At 39.0% G+C, this 7110-nt stretch overlaps 1 protein-coding gene across 2 annotated transcripts in view; it reads left to right on the top strand.

The window, feature by feature from the left end:
* Positions 1-4067: 4067 nt before the first annotated feature.
* Positions 4068-7110, top strand: part of LOC116728311 (uncharacterized) — a 54705-nt gene continuing 51662 nt past the window's right edge. The window contains exon 1 of one of the 2 annotated variants that reach the window (XM_032576340.1): positions 4068-4564. The gene's annotated coding sequence lies outside the window, so the exon portion shown is untranslated. The remainder of the gene's footprint in view (positions 4565-7110) is intronic. The other variant, XM_032576331.1, reaches the window with a different exon arrangement.

The raw sequence follows: 7110 nt of genomic DNA, 5'->3' as shown, positions 1-7110 counted from the left end.
TAAAATAAAAACGCCTTTAAACACCTCTCCCTGTTAACCTCATGTTCTTCACAACCAAGGTGGCTCCCACTACTTTCCTCAACAGATTCATAAATGTTTCAGACTTTTGAGGGATGACCGGGGAAAGACTTCGGATCTAATTTCATCACACACTCCTCCGTTCTATTCCTTTTAAAGCTCCGCTCCTCTTCTTTTGGCATCCTTCAGCTACACTGCCCACCTGCATTCGCCCTGGCCCAGAAGGAACTCCCCCCTTTCAACATTGCCAAAAATAAACAATTGGGTAGTCTCTATGGAAGTCGACAGAAGGGAGTTACTTTATGTTTTAGGAACTTTAAGTCTATGCACCTGTGACAGTGTGATTTTTTTAATTTATTGAATAATCACTGTTTAATAGGTACACTTAATTTTATGTAAGGATCCACATACAAATGTTCACCTTCATCTAAAATTCCTTTTTAAATACTAGCGAATGATATATTTAAATATTTTGACACTGCATAGCTTTTTTTTATCTCATCGGTCTAACTTTCCTGTAACATTTGCATCTGATGTGCTTCGCTGGCTACATTTATTGCCATTGTTGTGTTAAAAGAGTTCAAACAAATTCAGCTTTTATTGCAGGAGCATAAATTCACACTGAAAACCTGAAAATTCCTGGAAAAATCTGAGGTCCCAAATCCACTATTGTTGCTGGAGTAAATAATAATAATAATAATAATAATAATAATTTATTTATGGGTTCTAATGAAGCAAAGACCAACATGCATATACAACTCATCTCTAGCTGTTGTTGCTTTGTAACTTTTTATGATTCCTTTGTTGATTTGCCAATATGCTATGGGTCTTTATCCTGGATCATCTGAGACATTTCCGTTTTCTAGCTAAGTCCTCAATTTATTTTTAGATATTTGACTAGTTACACATTTAAACAGTGGGTTAAACTATGTCTTCTAAAAAGGTTTGTAAGGTCAGGCCTTTCCAACAACAAGCACTGAAGATTTAGTTTTACCTTGGCTGACATCTGTTGGAGTTTTGACAGTTCAATTTTTCAAAGTTTTTTATTATTAGTTTATTACTTTTTTTTTTTTTTTTTTTTACAGGGTTTTATACTTATTTACCAGAACTGCTAATAAATATTAGTGGCACTGTGATGATTTCAGTTACTCAGAAACTGGATGTCTTTTGAAATTGCATTTACAGTCTTTATTGCATCAGCTGGATTAAAAAATATAAACACTCCTTAAATAAGGGTTGTCAGTTTATATGAATCAGTATTCAAATAATGAATATTCTTAGGTCTTCATAAGACTTTAAGATTTTAATACACGTTACTTTAAATAAGTCAGAGCAGGAAGTAGGCTTACAACCAGAACACAACCGTTCCTTGCATGCACAATATTCACAGCTGCATTTCTTATGAGAACATCTAAGTGTGTACCAGAAGATTGTGTGTGTGCGTGCGTGGGCGTGGGTGTGTGTGTGATTGGTGATAGCTGAAATAAGGTCAATGTTATAGTTCTGACTATTTGAAAGCCTGTTTGAGGCTCTACTGTGTGTTCCCATTTTGCCCGACACCTCCTTTTCTCCTTACTCTTTGTTCGTGTGTGTGTCTGTGGGGGGGGGGGGGGGGGGGGCGTGTGTGTGTGTTTCTCGACCATTTCTTTCATGACAAGTGCGGCCCTCCGGGGCTGCTGTTCTCCACCAAGACGTTAATATGAAGTGACAGGACAGCCAGTGGCGTTCTGCTTGGAGGGGACTTGCTTTGTGGAGGAGACCTGAGAGTCTGTCTCATAGTGGACAACAATAGAAAAAAAGACCTTCGAAGGACAGAGTTTTTTCTTCTTTCTGAAAGCATCTTAGTGTTGTCATTTTTGTCTCCACTCTGATTGTCTGTTTCTCATTTTCTTTCTCTTTTTTTCACACAATTTAGAGATTAGAATAGAATAGAATAGAAGTACTTTATTCATCCCAGCAGGGAAATTACTTCGCAGTTACAGCATAGAGACAAGACACAATAACAACTACCACTGAGTAGTAGTTGTAGATAAAATAAAAATAAAAAATAAAATATAAAATGCTGTTAATATAAGAAACAACATAAGAGCAGACCTTCATGATTTCTCATGCAGACACACTCAAGACAAGTATGTTTGCTGGTGATTAAACATCCAGTTCATCCTTTCTAAGGTAGATATGAGAGCAGAGTTGATTGTATCCACTCTCATACGTAGGAGTTTGAACAAATCAATTTCCAAAATGACTATAGTGACCTAGAATTAATCTTAGACTGAAATGATTGTATAATTCATGCTGAAATACTGTGAGTCTCACGAGGGCCTGGTTTGGGTGACAGAAACAGGTCAATTTTCATTGGCTGAAGTCTGCTTTATTACTAAATCGGAACTAAAACAAGCTGCTCTGTTTGGCGTTTCAAACATCAGCATCAACACAAATTTGCTGACTTGCCTCAAAATTGTTGCCTTTGCTGGTTGTTGAACAAGCACATGAATGCTTTCTTTATTTAGGTCCATCTAATGAAACTTTAATATCGTACATGTGGCACTGGATGTAACAAGGAGACAGATTCTGTTCTGATTTTTTCCTTTTTGTTCCACCAACATCCCAGACTTAATGAAGAATAAATACAAAGGACGATATGAGGAGGATGTCAATAATTCATGAATGGATTATGCTTTGCTGAGGAAATATTGGTGGAATCCTTTTAACATCTGGTGTTGTTCTAATGTTTGCCGCTTGGGGGCCTTCTTTCTGGGGCCGTTTTAAATTGAACGGTGGTGAGTCAAAGGAAACACAAGCTAAAGAAAACAGGACATTGGGAGGTTTTACTTCAAAATAAAAGAAACATGAGCTGTGGTGGCCTTAAGGTGGATTTATAACACAAAACGAGATGAATCCCACTGGTGCAAATATTTAAAGTACTCCTATTAGATGGTGATTTATTAAATTCACATATACAGACAAGGACAAATTTGTACTGTAAAAGCTCCTTAACATATTGTCTTATTTCTCCTTAACTTTGAGCTGCTTTTCATGAGCCATTCCGTTGATTTAAAGGGAGATAACACCATACTGTGTATTTTGACATCACTGTCTTCATCATATTAAAGTTACAAAAAAAAGATGTCTAAGGAGTTCAGATATATTATACAAGTCCATCTACAAACATCTGTGACCAGAGATGAAAATATTATTTTAATAATAATATGAGGATGAGGATACAAGAAGAAATGCAACCCCACATTTTCAGATTAATCACATAATAGAAAAAGAGCCAAAGAATACAGTAATACATATCAATACCCATTAACAAGTCCCAAGGTTTGAAGAATATCTTTTAGCCAGAGAAGATTAAACTAGATCTTTTTGGTCATTCACATCCACTCTGCTAGCCCTTAAAATCTGAGACATTTTGTGCAGTTTGCTCAAAAAGAATAACAAGTTGGCAAAGAACAAAGTGAGGAAAAGTGGTCAGTTTTGTTATGTTAACCAGTTAGTTTGCAGTTATAAGTTGATGTCACAGTTCAGCTTTGCCCAATTCATCAGACCTCTTTTAAGGGTCATCTATCATAATGTGATTTTTGTGTGTGGGTGTGTGTGTGTTTTATTTTAATTATTGGGTAAATAAGCACACATATAGAACAAATAAGCAAAAGTATTACTTATCGAAACATCCGAGAGTGCAAGAATTAATGAACTTAAGTCAAACCTGAGCTATAAAATTTTAATCCAATATAAGAAATTAAATAAATCACACATCACATCTAATCCTTTTGAATCAGACAGCAGTTCCAGACCTTATATAAGGACGTACTTCCACCTGAACATGTGTTTTAAAAATTACAATACATGTTCAGTGTTGTAATTTTTGTGAGATTATTTTATTTTATTTTTTTTCCACAAAAAGTACATTTTTAAATAAGGTGCTCAGTTTGTTAATACTCTTACACAGTCACTGCAACAGTTAAACGTTTCCATAAAACAACATTAGAATATGTATATTAGTCTTTTATAAAAATTAAATAAACAAATACAGTAAAACATGCTTGTAAAATACAAACTAAACGGTTGCGGCTATTTAGATTTATACCATAATGCTTACATCTTTTTATTTTGAAAGTCTCAACAGGAAATTAAAGCAGCTCCTGGATGAGCCTTGACAGCGATGTAAGTCACATGGTGTTCTTAACGGAGAGCTGATGGAGCCAGATGAAAGAGGCAGGAGGCGAGCCCCTCCGCTTGCGCGTCAGCATCCCCTCAAATAGAAATCCGCTGCTGTCACTTCAGCCCTGCTCGCATAGAGACTGACGGCTGCAAACGATAATTAAAGGCTGATCCCGTCTGGGTATGCAACGGTTTATTATTTTGTTGAATTTTTTAAACATTTTTTTTAAACGTGATGCAAGAGGAGGAGAGTAAAGGGAGGCTGTGAGGAGCGTTACGGAGAATGGTAGTGAGGATCAAGGCGCGCTGTCCCAGGAGAACTCATCCGAAGAGCTGTCCGTGAAAGACCGGGATGCTCCTCTAACACCACCCGGGGCGGGTGAGTAGCCGATATCGCATCTCTTAATATAAGAGTTAACACGAGAGTTTAAGGCTTCTTGTTTCCTCTAATCGCTCGACATTACTGCCAACTACATCGATTCCACCTGTCTGATCAATCCTTGATATGCTTCTTTTTTTTTTTAAGTGCACGCAATCGGTAGATCAACCGCGAGTAAAAGCGGCTGCTAAATGGAAGAAATAGTGCGCTCAGCCCATGGGCACGCCGGTACTTCACCGTGGTGCGCGCACACATCCTCGGGGTTGAACGCCATGCAGGGCGCTTCAGCGGGGGGTTTGCGGGGTCCGTCGTGTCTCTTTAAAGTTTTGATTAGAGTGAACATGTGTTCCACACAGCGGCCTCAGTGGCCAATTAATACAGCCTTTGTAAGGGGGCTTCTCCTATCACAGACACTCATCATTAATCCAATGATGGCCCGGAGGGCGTGGGTTGGTGTCCGCGCTGATAAGAGGAAGCCACCAGTCCTGCTCTCACACTTGGGCTGATTAATTATGGACTCTGGCTGTGATGCCTGCAGAAATGATGCACACATCTCAAAGAGTCATAGCAGTTCATGTTAAATTTTTACCATTTTATATGTGACATTTTGGATTATTACCCCAAAATCTACCCAAATTACCAACACTGGGTTTAAATTTAGGTCGTCCTTCTGTCCTGATGTTGATCTGGATGATTTTCTTTTCTTATTTTTGGTGAAAATCATACAATGCACACTGTTTTGCTAAAAATGTAGGTGTGGGTGTAAGAAGAACTTCCACATGAGCCCCAGTGCATGCAGATGAATAAAAATCCACTTACTATGCTGCAAGGGTCTCCTTCTGCTGTGTAGGGGTGCGTGTGTGTGTGTGTGTGGGTAGGGGTGGGTGTGTGTGTGTAGCTCACCTCATTACACTCATTGTGTTGACTTAAGCAGTAGGGTCACCCCTGAGGCCTGTTCACCTGCCTTACTGAGGAGCGATGCCCAGAATTACACCACACACCGAGGTGGGAGAGGCTTTTCAGCTTACATGATCAAGTTCAGCACCGGTACTCCAGACTGAAGCGTCATGTATTAATCTGATGCGCCGTAAATATTCTGGCTGAACTGGATTAGGCTGCTCCCCAATCCTGACAAATGTGTTTTGACGAGAGGTGCTTAACTCTTTTATCTTGTCTTAAAAAATAAAAAAAAATTGTGAAAGAGCTCCAGGTCCTGTTTGACTCCTGAGAAATTATGTTTGCAGCCTGCCCACCCACACATTGCACTCGATTTCTCCACAAAGTGACAAAACTAAACCATCTCCACTTTACAGCTGTATATTTACAGATCATTTCTGATATTAAACATCAAGCAAAATCAAACTGAAAAGCCTGGGGGACGAGGAACTACTTTTTAAGATGGAGTCGGGCCTTCAGTTGAGGGTGATAGAACAGGTAGTTATATTTCATCAGGCGAAGTACAAATGCTGATGCACTCAAGGTGACGAGCCAGGAGTGCTCCTTCCTCCTCGTCTTATTCAGCTTCCATCTTTACAACGTTTCATCCTACAGAAATACTCTGTAGTTCATTTGTGCATCTTTGCTGCGATGTGTTTTCCACATTTTCGTTCCTGACCTGTCTGCTGGGCTCCTTGATCGCTGTGATGCTGTTTACTAGCTAACGACTAATACTGAGATTAAGTAACACACAGGTGGACTCTATTTGATAAGTAGGTGGCTTCTGGAGGTAATTGATTAGATTTATTTTATTTGGGAATATCAAAGGAAAAATAGCCAAATAAAAATGCATGCCACACTTTTAAGAATTTTTGGTATTTATTTACATTTTTATAGAAGCTTGGAGTCAGACAAAAAAACCTTTTCCTTCAATGTGATAAACCATAAACTGAGTGATAATAGTTCAACCCGTTACAGTTGCTACATACTGTAAAACTCTTGTTGCTCTCTCTGTGATGACCGGAATTGTACCGTTTATTTGCCAGATTTGTTTTGATTCGTCTGCATAAGACTTTAGAGCCAAACTAACAGAGGCGTTGTTTTCCATTCCTGTCCCCTGCCCTGTTTAATGGCATCAACTATTCATCTCAAGGTGCACAACGTCTGAACCCTGGCCAACTCCAGATCCTATGTCTGTTAAAAACGGACCGACTTGCAAAGCCAACAACTTCTGGGCACTTGGGACTCGGAGCAGGCGACCTGTCAGACGAGATCCAAAAGATTTTTTGAAAAAATAAAATTGCTAATTCATTCACTATCTTTCCCTATCAGCCTTAAGCTCTTCAGGTTTGTGGGAAGCTGGAGCTTATCTCAGCAGACAATGCATTGCAAGGTGAACGTAGAGATGTTGCTAAACATCAATTAAGAGTGACTAATTAGCGCAGCACGCTTGTTTAAAACTGCAGAAGGAGCCGGAGAAAAGCCAAGCAAACACAGAGATAACACGCAAACAGGAAGGCTCCAGCTGCGAGCCGCTGGAACCAGCCACACATAAATCATACTCTGTTAATTCTCCTTTCAAGGTTAAAGGGATAGTTCAGATATTTTGA

The sequence above is a fragment of the Xiphophorus hellerii genome, chromosome 1 (assembly GCF_003331165.1).
Source record: "Xiphophorus hellerii strain 12219 chromosome 1, Xiphophorus_hellerii-4.1, whole genome shotgun sequence".
In the NCBI taxonomy this organism is placed as follows: Eukaryota; Metazoa; Chordata; class Actinopteri; order Cyprinodontiformes; family Poeciliidae; genus Xiphophorus; species Xiphophorus hellerii.
This window is presented reverse-complemented; position numbering and strand designations above follow the sequence as displayed.